Genomic DNA, 26,600 nt, shown 5'->3' on the forward strand with positions numbered 1-26,600 from the left:
GGCAGCACCACTTGAACTTGATAGAAAAGCAAATTCTCAGGTTCCACCCCAGATTTGCTGTATCAGACACTCAGAGGGGGGTGAGCCAGGAATGCGTGCTTCAGCAACCCCTCCAGGTGATTCTGAGTAGGCTCAAGTTTGAGGACCCCTGGTTTATACACTTCACGGTTAGAAAGACCATCGGGTGTCTGAATATAAGCCGACCGTATGGCATGGCTTAATGAGAGGACGTATAAATCAAGAGGGTCTCTGCAACACCTGGCCTTTATTCTTAACATCTTTCTTGTGCCAAAACAAAGGGAGTTATGCAGAGATGGAGAAACTATTTCTTTCCAGCCAAGGTCCATTGATGTAAAAGGCAGAAAACCAATTGGGTACCATATAAAGGTAAAAAAAAAAAAGAAAAAAAAACATTTAAGTTATATTTTTTGTTCCTTATAATAAAAAATATATTCAATTGGCTCTTTTTCAGTTAATGAGGAGGAACAGTAAGACAAAGCCGGGAAAAATAACTTGGTTTTCTACTATAGTTATTTAAGGGAGACGTGCCAGATTTTATGAAGGAGCCAATTTTCTTGAAGGGCAAAGGCGTTCATTATATTCTTCAGGTACCTAGCTCACTCCTCAGTCTGAACTAGTTGCATAACAGATAGTCACTAAAATTAAGGGAAAAGATAAAAATAAAATTAAAAAGTAAAAAAAAAAAAAAAAAGGTGAAAAGAAAAAAATTGAAAAAATACCCCAGGGAGAAATATAAACACGAGATGCTGAGGAAAAAAAATAGAAATGACATAAAGAGCAGGAAGGCAATCAAGTAGAAAATAGAAGAAAATGGCAGAAGGAAAAGGCAAAAGGGTGATACAAATGAAGAACTGAAATGATTTATAAACTATATCAGGGCGCCTGGGTGGTTCAGTCGGTTAAGCATCCGACTTCGGCTCAGGACGTGATCTCAAGGTCCGTGAGTTCAAGCCCCGCGTCGGGCTCTGTGCTGACCGCTCTGAGCCTGGAGCCTGCTTCAGATTCTGTGTCTCCCTCTCTCTCTCTGCCCCGCCCCCGTTCATGCTCTGTCTCTCTCTGTCTCAAAAATAAACGTTAAAAAAATTTATAGGAGTAAGGCTCATGAACTTCAAGTTCAATGATCAAGCTACAAAGGTATACAACATTTCCTCTTTTAAAAATTATTTCTAAAAATCCGTGTTCAAAATGGTGGCCGAATTTCAAGGACTACGAAGCTGGCTCTTAGGGACACAGGAGTGTCACAGAGTACTCAAGTCAAGGAGGAAAGGTAGCTGTGAGGATTCTATGTCAACAGAAGAGGGGGGAGGGAGAGTTGGATTTTTTTTTTTTAATCTTCAATTTTGCTGAGAAAACTTCTCAGAGTTTCAATTTATAACAGCTGTTTCACAGATATGTAAGCATGGGAAACATGGCTCACTGGACCAAGGCCTGTGAATTCTTACCTTGAACCAAAACTCATTTCAGCTTCTTAACCAGTCACCACCCTATTTCATGCCTGGTTTCATCTCAGCAAGGAGCATTTGCTCTAATGCCGCTCAGTGTGGTAACCGAATAGTTCAAGGGCAGTTGTAAGCAGAGTCGGACTAAGGGGGAAATGTAATCTGCCCTAAGTGTTGGCGGAAGACATTCCATCCACCCCCAAGAAGGAAACTACTTGTTCAAGAAAAGACATCAGAAAGCATAAACTACCTCAAACACACACACACACACACACACACACACACACACACACAGCAGAGCTGGCAGCCACATCTTAGAAGTAGGAAGAATTGACCCAACTCTACAAGACGGTAGTTTTCCCAGCTAACTCTTGCATCTCAGAAATCGCTAGCCCTCCATGCAGCTTAACTGGATGCTAGACCTGCGTTTTGTCACCTCAGGCAATAAACAAAAAGAGGGCACCAAGGAGAAACAACCCACACTGCCATCGTCACCACATGTTATACATTCACATGTCATCTGTTCAAACCCGTAGAATGTGCACCACCAAGAGTTAACTATGGACTTTGGGTAATGATGTATCAATACGGGTTCACCAACTGTAATAATGTACCACCGTGGTGTGGAACAGTGATAACGGGGGAGGCTGTGCCTGTCCCCACACACCTCTGTCTCCTCCTCTCAGTTTTGCAGTGACCCTTAAACTGCTCTAAAATAACACTGTTAAACACACACACACACACACACACACACACACACACACACTTCCATTCCTGCTTTTTGAATCCAATCAAATGTTTTTCTCTATCACTAGGCTGGAACCTCCGATAATGTCAATGACGAGATATTTAGTGGACCGGTGGGAAAATGGAACCTACCTTACAGACAATTCCCAAACTTCTTAAGCTTGCTTAAACTTGCCATTGATTTGGCAAATAAATAAATTGACCTGACAGCAGTCAATCCTTAATAATCATAGGATGAAAACAGACTGAGAAATTAAACTTTTCTTAAGTTTATTTATTTCTTTTGAAAGAGACAGACAGCTTGAGTGGAGGAGGGGCAGAGAGAGAGAGGGAGAGAGAGAGAACCCCAAGCATCGATCGTGTGGCCGTTAAGATATGATCGCACAACAATGGCACTGAGTCAAGACGGATGCGAGGCTGGAACGCACAAACCGCGAGATCATGACCTGAGCCGAAATCAAGAGTCAGAAGCTTAACTTCAGGCGCCCTTGGAGTTAAATTTTTTGCTCAAAGGAAAACGTTACAAGGAAAAGACAGTGGGTAGGTGGGAAGCAGTGTGAAACTTATATTTGTTTTACATACACGTGTAAAGATGCAAGTATATCCGCCTAGGGATGTACGCTATCTTTTAATCTCTACAAAGACACTCCTCAGCTGTCGGGAAAGTTTTCTTTTGAGAGTTGGTAGGCTTGGATTTGCACGCATGTCCCACCGGTCCCCTCGGTGCCTTACTGTGCATATCTTCAAAGCAGAGTACTGGGGCAATGTGAAGAAGTCTTTCTTGCGCAGCGCAACTCTCCGATGGGTGATCGTTCTCGAATCAACTGAGCTCAGAAGGCTTGTTCTTGAATTAATCCAACTTACTAGACAAGTAATACATAAGGTTCCATGTGAGTATTTTTTTATCAGTAAAATAACGGATTTATGGTACTTTCTATTATTCAAATTGTTACACCATTTAAAACATTAAATCAAGAGAAGAGGCAAAAATGGTTATGCAGCTGTCAAGATACGATTGCACAACAATGGCCTTGAGTCAAGATTGGGAGGCGGTACATCCTGTGCTGGCATGGAAGGCTGATTTATGACAAATGTCCAACATAGTGGTATTTGGAGTTCTTTCCCCTGTTAAAGTGATGGGGTTGATTTTTTTCAGGACCTACCACTAGAGTTCCAACTTAGCATGTCTCTCGTATTTCTGATTCGACTCTAGTAGAATGCAAAAGAGAGAGGAGGCAATGTAATTCCTAAGTGCCCTTGTACACAGGAAAATAGAGTGTGTTTATGACGAATGTGTTTATGCAGAGCATGTCCTTATGAAAACACATATTTTGAGATCACCTTCTTCTCCTGCTTCATAAGACTTAAGAGAACTAACCTATATTGAGTACCTTCCATGAGCCAAGTATATTATAGACAATCCCTTAAGTGTTCGCAACTAAGTCAAGTAGATATGATTATTTCCATTTCCCCATCCTATTTCCAGATGAGAAAACTGAAGCCACGAGGATAAAACCAGTGGTCAATGTTACCAGACAACTGGTGGGAGAGCTGGGGTAACGAGCCTTGTTCAATTACAAAACCAGAGTACTTCCTATCATACATTCTTGCACTCTTTTCTAGCGATATCCATTGAAGTTCTGTCTTCTCTCATTGCCTTTTGTCAAAAAGTAACAATTAGATACAACTCCCCCCCCCCCCCCACACACACACATACATCTCTCCATAAATGTCCATATATGAGTTACAGGGTAGTATAGTGGTGAAGTGCATGAACTCTGGGGCAAAAACTACCTGGGTTCACATAACAACGTTGACCACCTGTGTGCCACTCAGCAAGATGCTTAGCCACCCTTGGAGTCATTTCCCCATTAGTAAAACAGCTATGCTGATAGCGTAATCACTAAGAATGATGTCTGAAATATTTTAAGTGCTGTGCCAGTATTAGCCATGACTGATATCAGTAAGGGCAGAACTCTTGGATAATATTTCTCATACGGTATATTTTGGCTAGAATAGTCTGGACGATTAAAATTTAGTGCTACGGAGGCAGAGATTAAAATTGAGACAGACGCATAAACCCGTTAGCTTCCTTTCTGCTCTATGCCCATAGGTTCCCTAACCCCACTCAGCTATGTCAGTGAGTATCATGGGTCAAAAGGGCTCCCTGAATCAGAACAATTTTACACTCCCAACAAAATACATGACTTGAGGATCAGAGAGTAGGTTAGTCATGAAATGGAAGATGAGCCCTCTACTGTGGTAATTTAAAATACTGACTTCAGGCACCTGTGTTTACAGCAGCATCGTTCACAATAGCCAAAAGACGGAAACAATTCAAGTGTTCATCGATAGATGAGTGAGGAGTCCCTGGGTGGCTCAGTCTGTTAAGCCTCCGACTCTTGATTTCAGCTCAGATCATGATGTCATGGTTTGTGCATGGAGCCTGATGCGGGCTCTGAGTCTAACAGCACTGAGCCTGCTTGGGATTCTCTCTCTCTCTCTCTCTCTCTCTCTCTCTCCCTCTCCCTCTCTCCCTGTCCCTCCTCCACTCTCTCTCTCTCAAAATAAATCAATAAACTTAAAAAAAACAGATGAATAAAGAAAATGTGGTCTGGCCATATGATGGGATATTATTCAGCCTCAAAAAGGAAGGAATTCTGGGGCGCCTGGGTGGCTCAGTCGGTTGAGCGTCCGGCTTTGGCTCAGGTCACGATCTCGCGGTTGACGAGTTCGAGCCCTGCATCCGGCTCTGTGCTGACAGCTCGGAGCCTGGAGCCTGCTTCGGATTCTGTGTCTCCCTCTCTCTCTCCGCCCCTCCCCCACTCATGCTCTGTCTCTCTCTGTCTCAGAAATAAATAAACATTAAAAAATTAAAAAAAAAAAAGGAAAGAATTCTGACACAGGCAATAACACGGATGAGCTTTAAGGATGTTATGCTAAGTGAAATGAGCCGGTCACAAAAGGACAAATACCGTGTGATTCCAGTTATATGAGATAGCTAAATTAATCAAATGGACAGAGACAGAAAGTGGAATGGTAGTTTCCAGGGGCTGGGGGAGATTGGAAATGAGGAGTTATTGCTTAATGGGTACAGATCTTTGTTTTTACCAGAGAGAGGGATCTCTGGGGATGGGTTGCATAACCATATGAATGTCCTTAACACTACTGAACTATAACTTAAAGATGGTTAAGATCATAAATTTCATGTCACGTGTATCTTACCACAATGAAAGAAAAAAAAAAACAATACTGATTTCAGTGAAACCAACTCTGGCTGCCGCGGTGGCCCCTGATTCAGTGGGACGGTGTTCTGTTACTGATCTATGAGGTTAACTGAAATCGTCAATGCGTTTTCTCATCAGCAGCCAATCTCACTGACACACTGCAGCTGTTGTCTACACTCCACACTCCAAACAAGAGCCTGGGCCACCCACCCCTTGACCTTTGATTCTTTCCTAGGGGAGCTACAAATATGACTCTTGTATTCAAGGGTACCTGTGGAGAAAATGCAAGTGTGTGTTCCTAGGTGGCCACCCTGTTGAATCCCCTTACCTGTGAGAGGAAAGGCAGGAGTAGGAAAATCTTCCTTATAGGACAGTGGTGTTAGATCACATAATTGTCAGATGCGCTGTTTCTATATCTGATGGCATCATTGGAAGTCTAGGCACCACCCCAGCGTCTCTGCATCTGCACCCATGTTTTTGCATGGTGTGTGAATGTGAGGTTTGTGTTTTGGAACTTGGGTAATTAGCCCAAGAAAAGAATGGCGGAGTCTCTTAATTAATTAGGACCTATTTAGATTTCTATGGTCAGTGGCTTCAATAGGAAGGAATCCTTTAGCTTAGACTTACTGCCTATGGATTTTTTAAAAATGTGTTTGAATTTCACAAGTACGTGTGAATTACGTATCTTTTAGTTTTCCCAGTTGGGAGGAAGGAGAAGGGAGGATAAACATTTTGTGTTTCAATACAAATGAGAGCGACCTTCAGGGCCAGCATATTAATTAACAAATGATTATTCTTCATAATAGTGGAATAGTGTAAAAAGGAATCTATTTTAGTAACAACAATTCCTTCATTCAGACATTAGCATAAATTCTTTATGCTTCTTGACTGCCTACATACTCCCGTGTGTGTGTGTGTATGTGTGTGTGTGAGAGAGAGAGAGAGAGACAGTGTGTGTGTGTGTGTGTGTGTGTGTGTGTGTGAGAGAGAGAGAGAGAGAGAGAGACAGTGTGTGTGCGTGTGTGTGTGTGTGCACGGGGGGGGGGGCATACAGTGGCATACTGAAGTGTAATTTGAAACAACAATAATTCAGAAAGAATTCAGAAAGAATCTTCAGAAAGAAACTTCGTTGTTTTTTTTTAAATATAATTTATTGTCAAATTGGCTAACATACAGTGTGTAAAGTGTGCTCTGGGTTTTCGGGGTAGATTCCCGTGGTTCATCATTTACATACAACACCCAGTGCTCATCCCAACAAGTGCCCTCCTCGATGCCCATCACCCTCTCAATGCCATGTTTCCCTCTCTGTTTGTAACTATTTTCCCCCTCCTGTTCCCCCATGGTCTTCTGTTAAGTTTCTCAAGATCCACATATGAGTGAAAGCATATGGTATCTGTCTTTCTCTGTATGACTTATTTCACTCAGCTTAATACCTTCCAGTTCCATCCACGTTGCTGCAAATGGCCAGATTTCATTCTTTCTCATTGCCAAGTAGTATTCCATTGTATATATAAGCCACATCTTCTTTATCCATTTGTCAGCTGATGGACATTTAGGCTCTTTCCATAATTTGGCTACTGTTGAAAGCGCTGCTATAAACCTATGAATCAGCACTCCTGTATCCTTTGGATAAATTCCTAGTAGTGCTATTGCTGGGTGGTAGGGTAGTTCTATTTTTAATTTTTTGAGGAACCTCCACTCTGTTTTCCAGAGCAGCATCCAGATGGCTAACAGACACATGAAAAGAAACTTTGTTTCTGATACCTATCACCCCCACCACTACAAGCTTATTTCAAAAGGGCAGCTGTCAAGAAGTCTCTAGTTGGCTTTACAGAAAATGAAATGCAAAGTGACTGGTGTTTGACTCTGAATGTCTCTTGATTCAAACCATCTTGAAAAGTAGAAGCCTCTCTGAAAACTGAGTGCCAGCTGTTAACTGGAAAAGGGCCAAATGACCTCTGACCAGACTGCTGCCAGGGAGGTTTGGCCACGTCTGTGATTTCCATCAGCATCCACCTTCTGTGGCCCTTCAAGAGGCTGGGGCAGGCCTTAGTTAAGGAGGGGAAGGCTTTCAAAACACTGAGATTAAAGAAGTACCAGAATCAAACAGCTTAGTACAATGACCGATTCTCTTTTGCACAATCCTCAGAGCTGACCTGTCCTTGGCCTTCCGAAAGGTTGCTTCCAGAATATTAAGCCGTCAGGGCACTGGGGAGAAGCCACAGCAAATGATGAGGTCACTGGGTGGGAAGACTGGGTCTTAACAGCAAAATCAAAGTGATTCTGCCTGTCTTTAAGCCTCCAGAATCGCAGATAGGGCAGCACCGGTCAAGACCGAGCCATTGCCCTAAGAGATCTCGGATCACTGGTTCTCTTCTGCACTTGAGAAACTGGAAGTGGCCTTGCCAGGAACTATTTTAGCAGGGGTCGCAAAGTTTTACGAGAAGAGGAAGCAAGAGCTTTAAACCAAGTTTCCCTTTTGCATTTCACCGAGAACAGGTGTTTGCTTTGCTCAAGGGAAGACTTCCCCAGGGCGGGGGATGTCATGCACAGCTAAGAGCCGCGATGGGAATGCTCAGCTGTCATACCTGGGATTGGTTCACATCACCAGTGTGATACCACTCCAGTGGCTTTCCCTGAATGTGATAATAAACACACGCGTGTTTTATTTAGTTAAACACACGTTTAATTAATGTTTATTAAACATCTCATTTAATTTTCATCGCAATGCTATGAAATAGGCATTATGGTCCTCGCTACAGAGATGGGGAAATTGATGCTTAAGGGGCTTGAATAAAATGTTAAGGTGGCAAAACTAAGTGGAGGAGTTGGGATTTGAGCCCAGAAAGTCCAGAACTTTGCTCTCAGTCACATTTCTACAAGATGAGTGGCACACATTGTATCAGTTGCACAAAGTCACTAAAGAATCCTAGGTGAACATCTGCCAAGCCCATCTGCTAATTTTCCTCTTCTTTCCGGAGCTGACCCATGAGCCTGGAGGTGTGGCACTGCCTTCCTGCCACCTGACCCGGAGTCTCTCTGCTTCACTGCTTTCATGTCCTTTCCAAGATTAACATTTTACCTACCTTCTTTCCATGACCTCCCCGCCCCCCCGCCATGACCAACCCTCTCAACACTGTGTCCTGAATAATAGAATAGGGCAAAAAGTCTTTACCCATGTTTCTGAGTAGAACAGCTATCACTCCGTGGGATTTTAGAGGGGCACCGTCTATGCAGCCTTAGCTAACTGCATGGTGTCTTCTTTAACCAGAGGTCCACAATATCAAATCTTTTTCACAATGACATAAGGAGGAAGAAAAGAGTCACTTTAGCTGGTGACGATCTGCTTTCTCTTTCCAGCTTCTCCTGGATGCCTTTCTCTTTTCTCTTCTAATGCTTCCATTGCTGGATATAAGAGGCTGCACTGTGTTGCTGTGTTCAAGATAGATGATAGATAGATAGATAGATAGATAGATAGAATAAATCTAGATAGATTTAGATATCAAGATAGAAGATATGTGTTACGATATCAACACATGTATGTATGTGTATCATTAGTTTGGGTTACCCCAGAGGCAGCCCTTAAAATAAGGATTCAATGCAAATAGCAAACACTGGTAAGGGAAGGGATAAGAAACAGAGAAGGGAAGTAAACCAAAGAATAATCAAGCAACTTCCCACTGAGGGTAAATGGAGCTTAATTCTGTGGGGGAATGCTGGGGGATTGTGTAAAACTTCCTACCCTATGGCTCAGTCGGTTAAGGGTTTGACTTCAGCTCAGGTCATGATCTTGTGGCTTGTGAGTTCGAGCCCCACATCAGGCTCTGTGCTGACAGCTCAGAGCCTGGAGCCTCCTTCGGATTCTGTGTCTCCCTCTCTCTGGCCCTCCCTTGCTCATGCTCTGTCTCTCAAAAATAAACATTAAAAAAAAAAAAAAACTTCCTACCCTAAGTGGATCACTACCATCAGCTCAAGCTCCAGCCCCAAATCCACTGAATCAGAAGGTGAATTTTTAACAATATCCCCAAGTGATAAAATCTATGGAGTGCTGGGACAGAATCTGCCTCAACTACAGTAACTAAAGGGCAAGAAAACTGTGAGATTTATCCTCACCTGACATGGGTTGTGAGTGACTTCTTGGGGTTTGAATTCTCGGGCACTTACGGCTCAGCCTTTGCACAAGGCAGAACATCAGTGCTCCAGTGGCCAGAAAGAAAGTCCTCAGACAGACAACGAAAGGTTTCTTAGATATAAAGTTTAGATTGAATTTCATAATAATCACCACCACAGCTGTAGTGCTGGTTCAACATTAAAGACACATTTAGTAGAGTCAGGTAAGCAGCATTTCATCTAGGCTACATAAAGCTGTTCATTCACCTAGCTGGGAAACACCAGCATCACCATTTACTTTAGAGGCATTAAAATAAATGTAACATCGTATTTTATCAGGAGTTATTTCAGGCGCAGGCCATGAGTGGGGTCAGGAAATAGGCCTCCGAACTTAAAAAAAAATCCTAAATAAATTTTTTAAATTTTGAGAGAAAGAGAGAGAGAGTGTGAGTGCACGCGGGGGAGAGGGGCAGAGGGAGAGAGAGAGAGAGAGAGAGAGAGAAAATCTCCATGCTCAACATGGAACCCAATGCAGGGCTCAATCCCATGACCCTGGGATTATGACCTAAACTGAAATGAAGAGTTGAACGCTCAACCAACTGAGTCACCCAGGCACCCCTAAATAAGTTTGTATGTTTAAATAATGGGATCATAGAAAAGTATGAATCCAAAATTTGGGGACACAACAATATATATTTATTCTAAGCTCAAAGTATATGCTCAATACTTCAGTGTCATTACATAAACTACAAAATACAAATGAGTTAGCTACGTTTCCTTTGCTACATCTTTTGTTCAACACAACACAGAATGAATTTTAAAATGTTCAAAATATTGTAAAATTACATTCATTCCTCGTTTATCAGCCAACTCTCAAAATGGAAAACTTTTGCTCAAAAAATGAAACATTAACGCATACGGTATATTCTTAACATACATTAAGTAATGAAACCCTACAAAATATGTTCTTCTTATGACCCTTTCTCTTTGTTCCTCTCTCCTCTGTCTGCCCTTTCATTCCAGCCATTGACGTGACGAAATAAGTCTCTGAACTAAGTCTTCCCTGGGTACCCTGAGCATAGCATTTTCCGTGCACTTCCTCACATTACAAGTTAGCTGCCTGCTAGAGAATAAAACCTAGTGAAATCCTGCTTTTGCACAAGTGCTGTCTCTGGTTTCATGCGTTGTCTCTTCTCTGGCAAGGACAGAGAGGAAGACATCAGAGGCTTTCGGTCATGCATATCTTGTTTTTTTTAATTTCTAAAAAATGTTTTATTATTTTTGAGGGAGCGAGAGAAAGAGAGGAAATCCAAGTGGGAGAGGGACAGAGAAAGGGAGACACAGAATCTGAGCTGTCAACAGAGAGCCCTACACGGGGCTCGAACTCATGAGCCGTGAGATCATGACCTGGGCTGAAGTCAGACACTCAACCGACTGAGCCCCCCGGGCGTCCCAGTCATGTCTGTCTTTATAGCACGGTTGACAGACTCGCTGATATTGAAAAGAAAAGTTCTGCCAAATTTCACAATTCATTCCTCATTCTATTCTGAATTTCAGTTAAACAAAAAAAGCCACCTTAGAACATCAATTTGGGTATTTTCCTCAAAGAAATAGATTCTCCCTGTCCCCGAAGTGTGTGCAGAAGATGATTTGTAGAGACGTAGAGGTGGGCGGGGGTCACGTACCAACAAATGATGCATCTGAGACCAAAGCTGCCAGTGCAGAATGGGATGAATCTTCAGGATGAGAGTAAATCCGAGAAAACCAAAGGTCTGAAACTAAGTGGGTTTGTATCAGAAACTTGATGGGTTCTAGACCAGTGCTCTTCAACAGAGATGTAATTTAAGCCACGTACACTATTCAAAACGATTCTAAACGTTCTAGTAGCCCCATTGAAAAAGCGAAAAGAAGCAGATATAAAGTGTATCTAACTACTATCTTATTTAACCCAATGTGTATAAAATACTATCATTGTTAATATTCATGAAATACGTAGCGTTCTCCTTTTTTCATACCAAGTCTTCAAACTCAAGTGTGAAATGTCCACTTTGTAGCACATTTCAAGGGCTCAGAGCCACCTGTGACCACTTGCCATCATGCTGGTCAGCTCAGTTCTAGACAACCTATTAATAAATCAAATTGCTTTTCAACTCTTTGTGGGATCCTTAACAGCCAGATCAAAAACACCAGCTGTAATCGTGTAGCCAGAGCTTCATTTTTATTATAGTGAGGTCTGACCTCTTTCATTTATACTTAGAATTCCAGCTACCTCACAGACTTTTCTCTAAGGGTTGTTTTGTCATCCAATTCAATTTCACATGTTTTCATTCATTCTAAACACATGTTATGAGCAGTACCTCCATCCCCCGCCCCCCAACACACACACATAACCTGAATTATCCTATCCTCTTACCCTGGGAATTGCTTTAAATTAGAAAAATACTTTAATTCTGGGGCGCCTGGGTGGCGCAGTCGGTTAAGCGTCCGACTTCAGCCGGGTCACGATCTCGCGGTCTGTGGGTTCGAGCCCCGTGGCGGGCTCTGGGCTGATGGCTCGGAGCCTGGAGCCTGTTTCCGATTCTGTGTCTCCCTCTCTCTCTGCCCCTCCCCTGTTCATGCTCTGTCTCTCTCTGTCCCGAAAATAAATAAAAAACGTTGAAAAATTAAAAAAAAATACTTTAATTCTGATTCACTTTTTAGCACGGAATGCTCTACTTACGAATGCCATTCGTGTAAGGTACCAAAAAACCCTTATGTCAAAACTTCTACTAGGTCTTTGTGTGGCCGGAGGAGAGGCACCAAAAAGCAAATGGCTGTTGTTAGAAAAAGTTACATGTACTAGGGCTCATTTTTTTTTATGTGCTCTGCGTCTCTGGTCAAGTTCTGGAATTAGGAAGGAGACAAAGGGCAGCCTGTCACTTCAGTGCATAATCATATATATCGCCATCCCCTCAAGGGAGCAGTGAGAGCACACTATACTATGTTGTAATTAGAGAAATGTTTCTCATCCCTAGCATGGATCTTGGTCGTAATGTTTGGAAAACTTCATGTCTCTCCCGAGAGAATAGTTACCTATGAGATGACCCAGAAAGAATAAGAATAAAGCAAGTTTGTGCATTACACTACCAGGGAAATCTCAAAGAGCACTGAACCTGGAATGCCAACATTTATCCCGAACTGCCCCTAAACAAAAACCCTGTCTCCCAGTGATACTCTGGCTTAATTGGGGAAGCGTCTTGCTGCAAGCGATTGCCCTAAGGATCGCATTGGTTCAGGTGTGCAAATGGGTGCAAGGGGATTCTAGGACATTCCTGATGCCAGTGAGTATGGGGCGCATTTCTCCAAAGGGAGATGAAGGTTCACGTTCTGGTGGTTTGCAAAAGAAAGTCCCCCTCAGGGGGACATCGACCTGAGAACTGGGGGACAGGGCAGGGCACACTGGGCCTATCTGTGAAGGGCTTAACCCTCTGAGTGATTTTCTCTTGGACCAGTAAAATCATCTTGTAAAGCATACACTATGAATGCCTCCGATGTTGTATTCTTTTACAGCTTTTCCAATAAAACTCTCATGTGATAGAATAAAGGCAGGACCAGCTACATTATTTGCAGGGCCAGGGCAAAATGAAAATGCAGGAATCCTTGTTTAAAAAAAAAATTAAGAATTTCAACAAAATGTGGCACATACCTACAATGAAATATCGTTCAGTCTTAGAAAGGAAGGAAATTCTGACGAATGGTCAGGAACAAGCAGCATGATACTAAAAACAAAAGAAAAATTTTAAAGCAATCAGAATAGGGGTGTCTAAGTGGCTCAGTTGGTTAAGCATCTGACTTTGGCTCAGGTCCTGATCTCGCGGTTCAAGAGTTCGAGGCTCATGTCGGGCTCTGTGCTTACAGCTCAGAGCCTGGAACCTGCTTCAGATTCTGTGTCTCCCTCTCTCTCTGCTCCTCCCCCATTCATGTTCTGTCACTTCCTCTCTCTCAAAAATAAATAAAAACATCAAAAATTAAAAAAAAAATAAAAGCAATTAGAATAAAAGGTAGATTACCTTTTATTAGACTAAAGGCAGAATTCTCATTAGCATTACAAGAGACCAGAAAGCAACAGAATAATGCCTTCCAGTAATGAGAGAAAGTGGTTGTCAACCGGGAAAGTTCTATCTAGCTCAATTATTATTCAAGAACAAGGCGAAATAAAGACAATTTCAAACAGATCGAGCCTGACAATTTACAAATCATGGACTTTCCATCACTGAGAGAATGAAAACAGGATGTACATTAGTAGGAAGGAAACTAATCCCAGGAGGAAAAAGGGGCATGCAAGAAATATTTTACAGTTTTTCATTCTACCTCCATTGTCTCTCATAATTTTTTTTTTTAATTTTCCATTTCTTGTTTCCTCTGTGCTACATTCTGAATACTTCCTTCACATTTTTCTAGTTTGCTAATTCTGTATTTAATTGCTAACCCTGATCTGTGATGTTTAGGATTAAGTTCAGGTAAAGTGGTAGAAAAACCCGTTTTTGCCATGGCTTTAAAAAAGAAGAAATTCAGCTTTCAGTCAAGATGGAGTAACAGGGGACTGGATTTGTTCTCCCCTCTGGGGAGGAAAGAAACACAGACCACACCTATAAGGAACAACAGTTTTCGGGGCTCCTGGGAGGCTCAGTCGGTTAAGCGCCCGACTCTTGGTTTTAGCTCAGGTTATGATCTCACGGTTCATGAATTTGAGCCCCACATGGGGCTCTGCACTGACAGTGTGGAGCTTGCTTGGGATTCTCTGTCTCCCTCTCTGTCTGCCCCTCCCCCGACCTCTCTCTCTCAAAATAAATAAATAAACATTAAAAAAAAGAAGCAATAGTTTTCAAGACTCTGGACATCAGGTAATAGAAGATAGTGATCCTGAATGAAAAGGAACAAGTAAAGTAAGTCCTATGATCACTCCAGCTTGTTGCCGTGAGCGAGGTCTCATTTCGGGCTGTGTCACCAAGAGAGAGAGCTCAAGTACAGCCTACTGGAGTCTGATTTGAGACTGAGGATCTCAGGAGACCAAGACAGATAGAGGTCGCAGGACAGAACACTGAGGGGAGGAGAGCTGTACACAGACGGAAACGCAGAACGCCACAGAAGGTTCTCCCCCAGTAGTCAGCTGAGAAATAATCGCATGTGTGTGAGGAAACCATCTGAAGCTAGAGAATGAACAACACGAAATGGTCAGGGGAAATAGCTCCTGAGCTCACACAGGCCGGGGAACAGTGCCCATTCCCAGAAGTTATATTAAAAAAAACATATGATTAATGGGGCACCTGGGTGGCTCAGTCGGTTGGGCGTCCAACTTCAGCTCAGGTCATGATCTCACCGTCTGTGGGTTCGAGCCCCGCGTCGGGCTCTGTGCTGACCACCCGGAGCCTGGAGCCTGCTTGGGATTCTGTGTGTCTCTCTCTCTCTGCCCTTTCCCTGCTTGCACTCTGTCTCTCTCTCTCAAAAATAAATAAAACATCAAAAAAAAATTTTTTTAAACCCTCTGATTTGTGAGGCGTGGGGTAGAGTACATGGAGAGGTGGGTGAAGGAGTTCAAGAGATACAAACTTAGAGTTATAAGATAAATAATTCTTGGGATGTAATGTGCGGCATGGTGACTGTAGTTAAAAACGCTATTGTATGTTCGAAAATGGCTGAGAGTAAATCTTAAAAGTTCTCATCACAAGAAAAAATTATAACTGTCTAGTGGTGGATGTTAACTGAATTTATTGTGGTAATCATTCAGCAATATAGAATTCAGGTATAATATATATGATATTGTGTATATGACATACTATACAATTATTATTATATATTATATATATGATCATTATGCTTACACCCAAAGCTAATACAATATTGTATGTCATTTATATCTCAATAAAAAAAGAATAGACCTGAATACCTCTACATCTATAAAAAGAACTTCAATTTGTAGTTGATAAAGAATATTCTAGGCCCAGATGGCCTATGGGGGCAAAACATAGATCTGATATACGGTTTTCACTGTCTAGACTTCTTGCTTATTTTAGATTCATCTAATGCATGAAAGACAATAGGACATTTTCCAAGACTAGTAAGAGCAACATATAAGTAGGGCTCATGAATTCTACCAGACATTTGCAAATAATACTATTTTTACACAAACTTTTCTAGAAATTAAAGAGAATACTTCCTAACTCATTCTATAAAGCTAAAATTACTTTGATAAAAATATTACAAGACAGGAAAACTTTGGATCAATACTTCTCCTTAACTTAGGTGTAAGAATTCTTTTTAAAAATACAACAAGTCAAATATAACAAAAAATAAAAAAGCATATTATGAGCAAGTGAGATTTATATCAGGAATGCAAGGTTGGTTTAACATTTTAAATACTATCATTGTAATTCACCAAACCAAAAAAGAAAACCCACATAATCATCCCTGCAGATGTAGGAAGGTCTGACAAACCCAACATCTGTTTCTATTAAAACCTCTTTAGAAACTAGGAATAGAAGGGAACTTCCTCAACTGAACAGAAGACATCTACTGATCTACAACTACCATAAAACTCAATGGCAAAAGACTGAATGCTCTTCTCGATATGAAGATAAAGATGAGAATTCTTGCTCTCACCCCTTTGTATTCAACACCATATTGGAGGCTCTAACCAGTGTAATAAGGCAAGAGGAAGAAAGACAAGGCATCATTTTAAAAAGGAATAAAAGCTTTTTGTTTTTTTTTAAGGCAACATGAATGTCTACGTAGAAAACTCAGTGTAGTCTACAGGAAAGGTACTAGAATCAATCAGTTAGTTGAACAAAGTTTCGGTATACAAGATCAATATACAAAAGTGAATTATATTTCTGTAAACTAGCAATGAATAATTGAAAGATCGAAAAGCAATGACATTTACAATAGCATGATACTATGTGATATTTAAGGATAAATCTGGGGGCTCCTGGGTGGCTCGGTTGGTTAAGCATCTGACTTCAGCCTAGGTTATGATCTTGCAGTTCATGGGTTCGAGCCCCTTATAGTATTGGGCCCTGCACTGACAGCTCAGAGCCTGGAGCCTGCTTTGGATTCTATGTCTCCCTCTCTCTCTATGCCCCTCCCCTGCTTGTGCTCTCTCTCTCTCTCTCTCTCTCAAAAATAAATAAACATTAAAAAAAGGGATACATCTGACAAAAGAAGTATCCTGGAAACTATGAAACCATGCTGAGAGAAATTAAAGAGGGATGAAATGAATGGAGATATGTATTTTGCAAGTCAGAGGATTCAACATTACGAAGATAATCAATTTTCTCCAAATTGCTATGTACAGTCAGTGCAATCCCAATAAAAATCCCAGAAGACTTTTTTTTTTGGTAAAAAACGAAAGCTGATTTGAAAATTCATTTGGAAATCCAAATGACCCAGAATATCCAAAGCAAATGTGGGAAAGAACAAAATTGAAGGCCACTAATTAATTTTGAGTTATCAGGGCATTCAAATGGAAAAAGGAAAATGAACACTCAATAGTAAGCATGCCCAAAGTTTGTCCAAATAAAAAGATGTGAAACATCTGTTGTGTTGAGATGTAGTAATTAACAAAATAGATTGGTGTGGCATCACATAGATTGGCAAAGGATCACATAGACTGGGCCCAATAAACACTTGCTGGATATAATCCAAATTGGTCAGATAGCAGTCTTGAAGGTTGAGGACACATTAGAAATTAGCTGCTTTCAAACTTGATTAACACAATTTTATTCATTTATGTATTATTTTTACCCCACTCACTTCTTTAAAAGACTTGAAGTAGCTGATAATTAACTAGGAAAGTAGCCAAAGACTTGTTACCCAACATATATATTTTTTACCCTTGTGTATTTTCCTAATTTGTCTTTCATCAGACTAGAGGATCCTGAGAGCCTTCCACTTTACAATACTAAGTAATGGGGGGAAAACATAGATCTGATATATGGTTTCCACTGTCTAGACTTCTTGCTTATTTTAGATTCATCTAATGCATGAAGGACAATGGGACATTTTCCAAGACTAGTAAGAGCAACACATAAGTAGGGCTGTCGTCATAGTCCTTCTTGTGTTAGGAATTTTCCCGTCATTGTTCCAAGAAGGCAAACACTTGGGAACCACACTGCAGGAAATGAATGGTTTCATGTAAATAGCCATTTGCCACACAGTCCAAAGTATAATAAAATGTCTTACAATGATGCATTTCCTACTCAGCATCTTCCCTTCCTGAAGAAAGTTTGATCCTTTCTAGAGGAGAAAATGGTGACTGGGGATTTACATTGCCTCTTGAAGAGATTTTCTCCATGTTTATGAAAAATTATACTGGCAATTAATGATGCTTAACATTAGGCATTACGGTGATCTTTTAGGCGCACTGCTGCTTTTAATAGGAATCAAGAAAGTCTTTCATGTGTCGTGAAAATGCTGTAGGTTGATGAGGGGGAGTGTCTGATCCATGGGTCTGATGTATGCTTGTTGGGGATAGGGAACAGCACTTTCCATTTGAATTTTAAAAATAATAATAAATGTGACCAAAAAAAAAAGCACCATATACTTTCTTCCAAATGGGCAAGGTAAGCATCCTTATCTTTTCCAGAACTTGGATACCGGACAATTAAAGGCTTCCTACATTTGAATTTTGTTCTCATTTCTATGTTGCCTATAGTGGCCTTTCTATATGCAGATAACATTTCTTTCTGCCTGTCATTGACTGTTGTTCAAACTCCCTAGGATGTTTCACCAGGACCTTCACGAGGACCTTCTGGTCCCTGCTTACCTCTCCAACTTCATTTTTTTTTAATCCTGCAGGAACACACACATATGTGCATGCTAGCCTCCCTCTCTCTGCTATCTCCATTCCACACTGCCTGATGAGGCACCACATTCACACCCAATAAGGCGGTCATATGGAAATCATTTCAGTTCCATAATGGCCTAGGTTTCCACCAGATGTTGGGCCTTTGCCCATGTTGGTCTATCGGCTTAAAATATTGTTCCTCATATACTCTTTGTTATGGACTGCATGTTTGTGTCCTTCCCCCTGCCCCCAAAATTCATATACTGAAACTCTAACCCCCCCCAAAGGGCAGTATTCAGAGATAAGGCCTTTGGGAGATGATTTGGTTATGAGGGTGGAACCTCCAAGATGGATTAGTGTCCTTGGAAGATAAGGAGGAGAGCTAGACCTTTTTATGCCATGTGAGAATATAAGGTAGACCAAGAAGTGGGTTCTCACCATAACCTGACCATGGTGGTACCCTGATCTTAGACTTCCAGTCCTCAGTGCTGTGAGAAACAAATGTTTGTGAGTTAAGGCTCCCAAATGTTTGTTTTAGCAGCCTCAACTAACACTGTCTTTGTTTCGCTAACTTCCACTGAACCTCAATACCATACCATAACACTTATTTCACAGTGTTTTGGAGCCACTGTATTTTCAAAAGATGGCCACACCTGTATCTCTGATCCCACATGCTTTTACCCTGCTGTCCTTCATCAAGAGGTGGAGGGCAGAAGTTGGAGGAGCCTAATTCTCCTTCCCCAGAATCCAGGCTGGCCTTAGAAGCCAATAGAATATGGTAGAAATGATGGTCTATGTTTTCGAAAGCTGGATCAGAAAAGGCCCTGAAGCGTTTTTGTGTTACTGTCTCGACACTTGCTCTGGGGGAAGCCAGTTACCGTGTGAGAAGCCCATCGCCCTAAGACTGTTACACTGGAGAGGACACTTACCTGTGTTCTCAGCTAACAGTTAAGCAACAACTGCCAGCCAAGTTAGTGACGACATCTCCGGCTAATTTCAGCCCCTGGCCGTTAAGTCATGCTCAACACTGCATCTTCTCAGCTAAGGCCCAGACATCATGGGCTCCCGTACCTTGTTTAAATTCCTAAGCTGCAGGGCCGTGGGCATAAGAAAGTAGTTTAAGCTGATAGACCTGGAGATAATTTGCTACACTGCCCTAGTAATGAAATGATAATTATGAAACGGAGGTTCACTTATGTAGGCTGCAAGATCCCACACCAGACTCTACAAGCACGAGGACGAGGACTATATCTGATTTGTTTACCATTGTAGCCTCGGCTTTTAGCTCAATGCCTGGCACATAATAAAGGGCTGGATAAGTAATCTTAATGGAATATGTAAATGAATGGAGGGATGCACGCCATCTTCCTCTAGCTTTGGGCTTACCCACGTCTTGCTCACACCTGAAGTTTGGTGATCTAGTTATAGTCGTTTGCCCAAGATCCTGCGTTTTTCTTATCTGTGACGTTCTATATCATTAATTCCCACAGTGTTCCTCTTGACCGTTCCTTGATTAGTGTTTGGAATGATGAAGTGGCCCAGAGGAAAGGCCTTGGACCAGGTGGGTCTCAGGAGCCCCGCCTGGTACAGCCCCCAAGTGGCCCTCCTTTCCCCAGAGGGGGTGAAGTGAGGAATTACAAGAAGCCAGTAACCCTCCGAGGCCTGTGAACTTGACAGTGGTCTCCATGAGGGTGCAGAGACGTTCATTTGCCACATACTGCTCCTCTCTTTCTTCTGACCCTCCCAGGGCGTGGGGATGGAAGAGATTACAGAGAGAGAGCAATCCCAACCAAGAACATCATTAACTCTGTGCTCCAGGAGTGTTAGCTGGTGGGAGGCAGGAGGTCGAAAGTGAGGGGTAAGGAATTCAGGCATTCTGCTGTATGAGATAATATCCACGCCTTAAAAAGTCTGTCTTCTTCCCTCTCCACCCAAACCCTTTCTCTTCCCTTACACATGCTCTCTCTCTCTCTCTCTCTCTCTCTCTCTCTCTCTCTCTCACACACACACACACACACACACATACACACAGCCAGGAGGAAGCCTAGCATCCTGAATCACCTCTGGTTGTATGTAGAATGGGCGTAGCCTTCCACACTTAGCCCAGTCATAGAGATAAAATAAAAATAAATAGAATAAGGAAAATAGAAAGAGAAGGGGGAAGAGAAGGGGAATAAGGGCTTTTATTTCATGTTTGCTATATGCCATGAAATAAAATACAAGCCTCTTTGCGTAATGCCATTTCATTTGAAGCAGCAATTCACAAAATAGGTCTAATTTCTAATTTGCAGGCAAGACAACTGGTGTTCAAATTGTTTAAGTAACTTACTCAAGATTGCATAGTAAATGTAGAAACCAGAATTTGCAGCCAGATCTGGCTGTCTCTAAATTCCATGCTCTTTCCATTCAACTGGTCTACAAGGGGGTTCTATAAAAGTATCCCAAGTATCCAAATAGCCCACAGGGAGAATGTTCAAGAAGGATCATGACATGGGGTCACGTCGGTTCTGACTTTGTGCGGATTTGGACCCCATGTTACCCCACCTGCTTGAATTCTACTCCTGCTTACACAACTACCTGGGTGTCTAAACACAGCTCAGAACTCCTGGCTGATCTGGAGTACAGAGTCTTGGCTGCACCTGCAAAGAATTCAGGCTATGAGATTCCAACACAAAGCATTGCACCATAGAGGAGATGGTTGAGAAATCTAGCTGATGGCTTCCAGCCACACATTGCTTCATACCCAAGAATGCATTTCTGTTTCTGGCAAAAGACAAGTGACCTTCCACGATCCATTCTGGTCAACCACATTAGCTATTCTGATCATAGCAGCCACTGTGAACTGACTTGGTTTTCTAGACTCCCCATTATACAGTGTATACACCAGCTCCATTTGCTAAGGTGACACAGTCAGTGATTTCTTCAACATTTACAGTAAGTGATAAGAAAACAAAGGACCACAACAAAGTGCCTTGGTGCTGGATCAAGTCACTCAAAGATCTCAAGGAATTCTCGAAAGTGTCCTGTAGCTACCTTGAAACATGGGCTTGGGCTGCTGAGAACGTGGCCAGTGGTCTCTGACTGTCAGCCACATTCCAGAACTGTAAAATGAGGAGTGACCTTCCAGCAATTTCTTTTAACTGTTTGCTTTATTTTTCCTATTCAGCAAACATTTCCTGAGCATCTGCTTGGCCACTGACCCCTATCGAGGACACCAAGATGTAGGGAATGTGATCTGTACCTTCAGAATGTTACAAAATGTTGGGCAAAGGATAAGTAATCAGCTAACACATGCCCCAGGGTTTTGTTGTTGCTGTTGTTGTTTTCACTTGAGACATTGATTGCATTGGTAGGGGATTAGGGAAACGGTGGAATGAAAGATACAAAGCTTGAAAGGGAGACCGGACATTGCAGGTGCCAGGACCCCTTAGAACTCCCCACTCTCACCCTCACAGTCCGTAGACTCTGTGTCCACTTTTTCATAATCCTTCTCTGGGGTGGCCCAGTCTTGCCTAAGAACATTCCTGAAATTCAAGGGAAGCATGTGGAAGGGAGCAGTCTATTCCAACAGGCAGTTACATATTTTATTTTGATCAAGGGTTTACTCCGGTTTGATTCAGTTCAACCTTTGAAGTCCCATTGTGACCTAGACATTAAACTACAGAGCAGAAATAAATGGTCCTATATCCTGAGTTTAGCTAGCTCCTCATACCTAGTGATTATAGAAAAGAAGTTACATATTTCAGCAGATTGCTTTGTCATTTACGACCCTTTGTTGGGTCAAAATATAATTTCTCATAACATATGCATTGTGATTTTTAGTTCTCAGAGTCAGAATATATGGTCGAGTATGTAATTAAAATTGACGACAACTTACACATCAGTTACTGTGTTAATAAGTGGTATTCAGGCCCTTCCGTTTTAATACATCTCATATGGTCACTTTCTCTGAATGTTGTGGAAAAAAAATTAAAAACCTTTCTCTATAAATCCTACTTTTTTAAATGTGTATTTATTTATTTTGAAAAAGGGAGAGAGAGAGTGCACACACTCATGATCAGAGAGAGAAAGAGAGAGAGAGAGAGAGAGAGAGAGAATCTCAAGCAGACTCCAAGCTGTCAGCACAGAGCCTGACTCAGGGCTTGATCTGAGCCAACATCAAGAGTTGGGCACTCAACCGACTGAGCCACCCAGGCCTTTCAGCAAATCCTACTTTTTAGAATATAATGTAAGAAGTTGAATTTTACCCTCAGAGCTGCTTGACTAAGCCACGTTACTCTATCTTTGGGATGGAAAATTCTGGAATTCCCAGTGGTGATGGTTTACATTAACTTTAGGGAGAAGGAGGGAATATAGGAGCAAGTGAGAAAGAAATAAAACAAAACTTTAGCTCCAGAAGAAAAGACAGAGGTGTGTAGGGAATTTAGAAATAGGAAAGAAAAGACAGAACGCTATTAGAAAAAAAATCTGAATGGCAGCCTGATTTATTATAATTCATCATATCTTCACTCATATCCCCAAAATAGGATTCGATGTAGCTCTAGGCAAATGGCTTCAAACACCAAAAGCAACAAATGACTCATAATTTAGAAAACCAGTTGAATGAGCTGTAAAAAATGCGTCCAAGTTTATTTTTAGAATTTCATAGAGCGGTTTTCATTTTCTTTTAACAATACGACAGAATATACAATGGCGTTCTCTAGGGTCTGAAAAATATATTTAAAGTCACTGTGAATTCTATTTTAACACGGTACACTTCACTTTTGATTTTTTTTTTTTAGTTAAGTGCAGAGAACATTACAAAAGCACTCCGTAGTACCCTAATATCTTTCCAGTCGTCGAGAGTTCATTGTCAACACCCCCAGCTGTGGTCTGCTGTATGTGGTGGTCACGTTTAACGGGCTTGACTTTACTGAGTCTGTGTTTTTATTTCTCCACCAGTGCCTTCCTCACTTGACTTTCAGCTTATAGTCATTCACCACATAAAAATACCAGAGCTAATAAGATGATTGGACGAAAATGCAGAATAATAACCATGTAATATGTAATGTGCCATAAATGCAGTGGACACATATTATATATTATAGCAAAACCTTGGTAATTGCCTGTCTGGTTTAATTTTCAGCTGAGTAAAGGGAAAACATTCCAAGGTTGCACTATCTTTTTCTCTGGTATTATTATTATTACAAATATCTGTATTGGTCAGGGAACCACATGAATCCATCACTGAGTTTGATAGTTTTCAAAGATTCTGGAATTAGAAGCTAACCTAAGGTAAAACACTTAGCTATGCACAGCTTTCCAGAGTTTTCTTACTTTTCTCATCCAAAATGAATTTCAAGTTAACCTTTAAATAATAAGAAACAAGAGTTCCCTAGGAAATTGCGGGGTAGCTAAACCCCAGGGTAGGGAGGGGGTAGGACACAGGGTGAAAACATTATGTTCTTACTTATCCCTGTTAGCAGATGGTTTTAAAGACGAACGGCCTTGGATCTTGGAGTCTTTCCTCTATGCGTGTGGAGAAGGAGACATCATGATTTAGGAGTCGGGGTGGGGGGGGGGGATAGTAAAAACTTGGGCAAAATTCTGGTATGTACCAATTCCAACCTCTCATTTTTCCCTTTTTTTTAAACCCCTATCCCCCAACTTAAAGTCCGAGGAGAACTTGGCTTGAGAAGGCAGCTCAAGGTTTCTATAACCATCTAGTGGGTACGCCAGCTGCTAGAGATTTGGGGATAAAGGACCCCGCGTCCCTGTCTGCAGATAATTTAGAGTTTAAGTGGAGCGGTGAGTACTAGGTCCCCAGGACTGTCATTAACAAAGCACCACAAAGCTGGGTAGCTTAAACAATAGAAATTTATTCTCGCACAGTCCTCGAGGTTAGAAGGCTGACACCACGTGTTGACCGTGTTAGCTCCTTCCCGGGGCTGGGAGGGAGAATCTGTTCCACTCTGTTCTCCTAGTTTCCACCCTAGTGGGATTGAAAAAAGGATATTGGAACAGTTAAAAGAATACAGCTGACCTCCGAACAATGTAAGGGTTAGGGGTGCTGACCAGTTGAAAAGTATAACTTTTGATTCCCCCAAAGTTTAACTCCTAAGAGCCTACTGCTGACCGGAAGCTTTACCAAGAACATAAACAGTCAATTAAAACGTAGTTTATATGTTATATAAATATATTACATATATTTAAAATATTAAATATATGTATTAAATATACATATTGTTATATGTATTATGTTCTGTATTCTTACAATAAAGCAAGGTAGAGAAAAGAAAATGTTATTAAGAAAATCATAAGGAAAATACATTTACAATACTGTACTGTATTTATAAAAACAAACAAACAAACAAACCTTAACACTAGGGGCACCTAGGTGGCTCAGTCGGTTAAGCGTCCGAATTTGGCTCAGGTCATGATCTCACTGTTTGTGTTTGAGCCCCATGTCAGGCTCTGTGCTGATGGCTCGAAGCCTGGAGCCTGCTTTGGACTCTGTGCCTCCTTCTCTCTCTGCCCCTCCCCTGCTTGTGCTCTGTCTCTCTGTGTCTATCAAAAATAAGTAAACGTTAAAAAAAATTTTTTTTTTTTTAAAAAACCCACATGTGAGTGGACCCATGAGTGCCATTCAAGCCCATGTTGGTCAAGGGTCAAGTGTACAGTAAAAGATTGTAATTACGTACTGGAAATATTCAGTGAATATGGAGAAGAAGGGTGGTATATTTAGAGATGAGAGCAGTTTTCTATTCAGCAAGTACAGTTTGTCTTAGGCAGTTCAGGCTGCTATAACAAAATGCCCTGGACTGGACAGCTTACACAATACACATTTGTTTCTCACAGCCCTGGAGGCTGGGAAGTCAAAGATCACCCTTCGAGAAGATCCAGGATCTGGTTGAGACCTCTCTTTTTAGCTTGTAGGTGGCTGCCTTCTCACTGTGTCCTCACACAGTAGACAGAGAGCAAGGTCTGGGCTCTTCCTCTTACAAGGGCACTAATCTCATCTTGCGAGCCCCACCCTTATGACCCCATCTCAATCAAATTACCTCCTAAAGGCTCCACCTCTGAATACCATCACATCGGTATTCAATATATGAATTTGGGATGGGGCACAAACATTCAGTCTATGATACACCTTCGGCTAATGTTAACAGGAGAAACGAATGCACAACGCAAAAGAACCGACCGATAAGGTCTTTTGCGCCTCCCCCACCCCCACCCCCCGCCACCCCAAAGCCCATGGACTTGATCAAAATAAACCACAAGACTGTGCTTTAGTCAATCTAGTGTGTGATCAGTTAGCAGGGCCCAGATAATGGTCCGTCACCCAGTGTAAGAGCAGACCTAGCTAAGACCGCCTCTTATTACACAGCCATGCAGACAGAAGCTACTCCAGAAACCCATTGGCCTGCCCAGCTCAATGCTACAGAAGGGGGATGCAGCTCTTCCCCAGTCTGGGCATTAACAGTCTCAGCTGGATTGAGGAGAAGTGTGCCATGTCCTCCCCAGCTATCCTGTGATTCCTGGGCTGCTATTGCCCCATCACTGCGGTCACCTGACGTCATGGTCCTCCCAGAAGCCTATGATCTGTGCTAATTTAAGACGGAAAACCTATGCCATGTTGCCTCCTTCACCTCAGAACAAAACTCACCATTCCCCGATACCTTAAAATGCACGTCCAGCCTCAGGATGTGACAAAAGTTCACCAGATTGTCAAGTAAGCCACCAAGATTAGAGAAGGTTATATGAGGGCTGAGAAGTTTAACCGAGTCTGCGCAAAACAAAATAAGGTAGAAATGGAGATCTCACTGGTTGCATAATCATCAATGTATTTTTTTGCGAACAAAACCTCAGCATTCCTTTAAAGCAGTGTAGTAATCAGGAAGGAAATAAGCTGATTTCATTTGTTGTTCTCTTACATCATCAAGAGTCTTGACCGTGTTTTAAGCCAAAAAAAGAAAAAAAAAAAAAAAAAAGCCAGTATACGTGCCATTCGCCATGTTTTGGAATAAACTGTGTTGGTGGGATGGAGGAGACTGGTTAGAAAAAGCAAAAGATAGAGTCTACACATAAGACCCTGTGTGCCAGAGAACAAGGTCAATAATTAAACAATGCGGCTGACCATAATTTGGCTTCCAAGATCCAGATTCTGGGCCATTGAGCAACTGTGTTCCCAACCCCTGGGTCCTGTCTTTTTTCAGCCCCTTTGCTGGTGGTTTGTGGGTTGAGCTAACTCCCGGT

The 26,600-nt window shown here is 41.8% G+C and overlaps 1 long non-coding RNA gene across 2 annotated transcripts; it reads right to left on the minus strand.

Annotated features, from left to right (window-relative positions):
- Positions 1 to 22: 22 nt before the first annotated feature.
- LOC132666741 (uncharacterized) lies at positions 23 to 25,553 on the minus strand. 2 transcript variants are annotated; one of them, XR_014137693.1, is made up of 3 exons: positions 24,721 to 25,553; positions 13,230 to 13,302; positions 23 to 3,070 (listed from the first exon to the last, which is right to left on the minus strand). It is a non-coding gene; the product is annotated as an uncharacterized LOC132666741 (long non-coding RNA). The 2 variants fall into 2 exon arrangements; XR_014137694.1 differs by lacking the exon at positions 24,721 to 25,553 and adding an exon at positions 21,813 to 22,621.
- Between the last annotated feature and the right edge of the window lie 1,047 nt (positions 25,554 to 26,600).

Source organism: Panthera onca, chromosome B2, assembly GCF_046562875.1.
Source record: "Panthera onca isolate mPanOnc1 chromosome B2, mPanOnc1 haplotype 2, whole genome shotgun sequence".
In the NCBI taxonomy this organism is placed as follows: Eukaryota; Metazoa; Chordata; class Mammalia; order Carnivora; family Felidae; genus Panthera; species Panthera onca.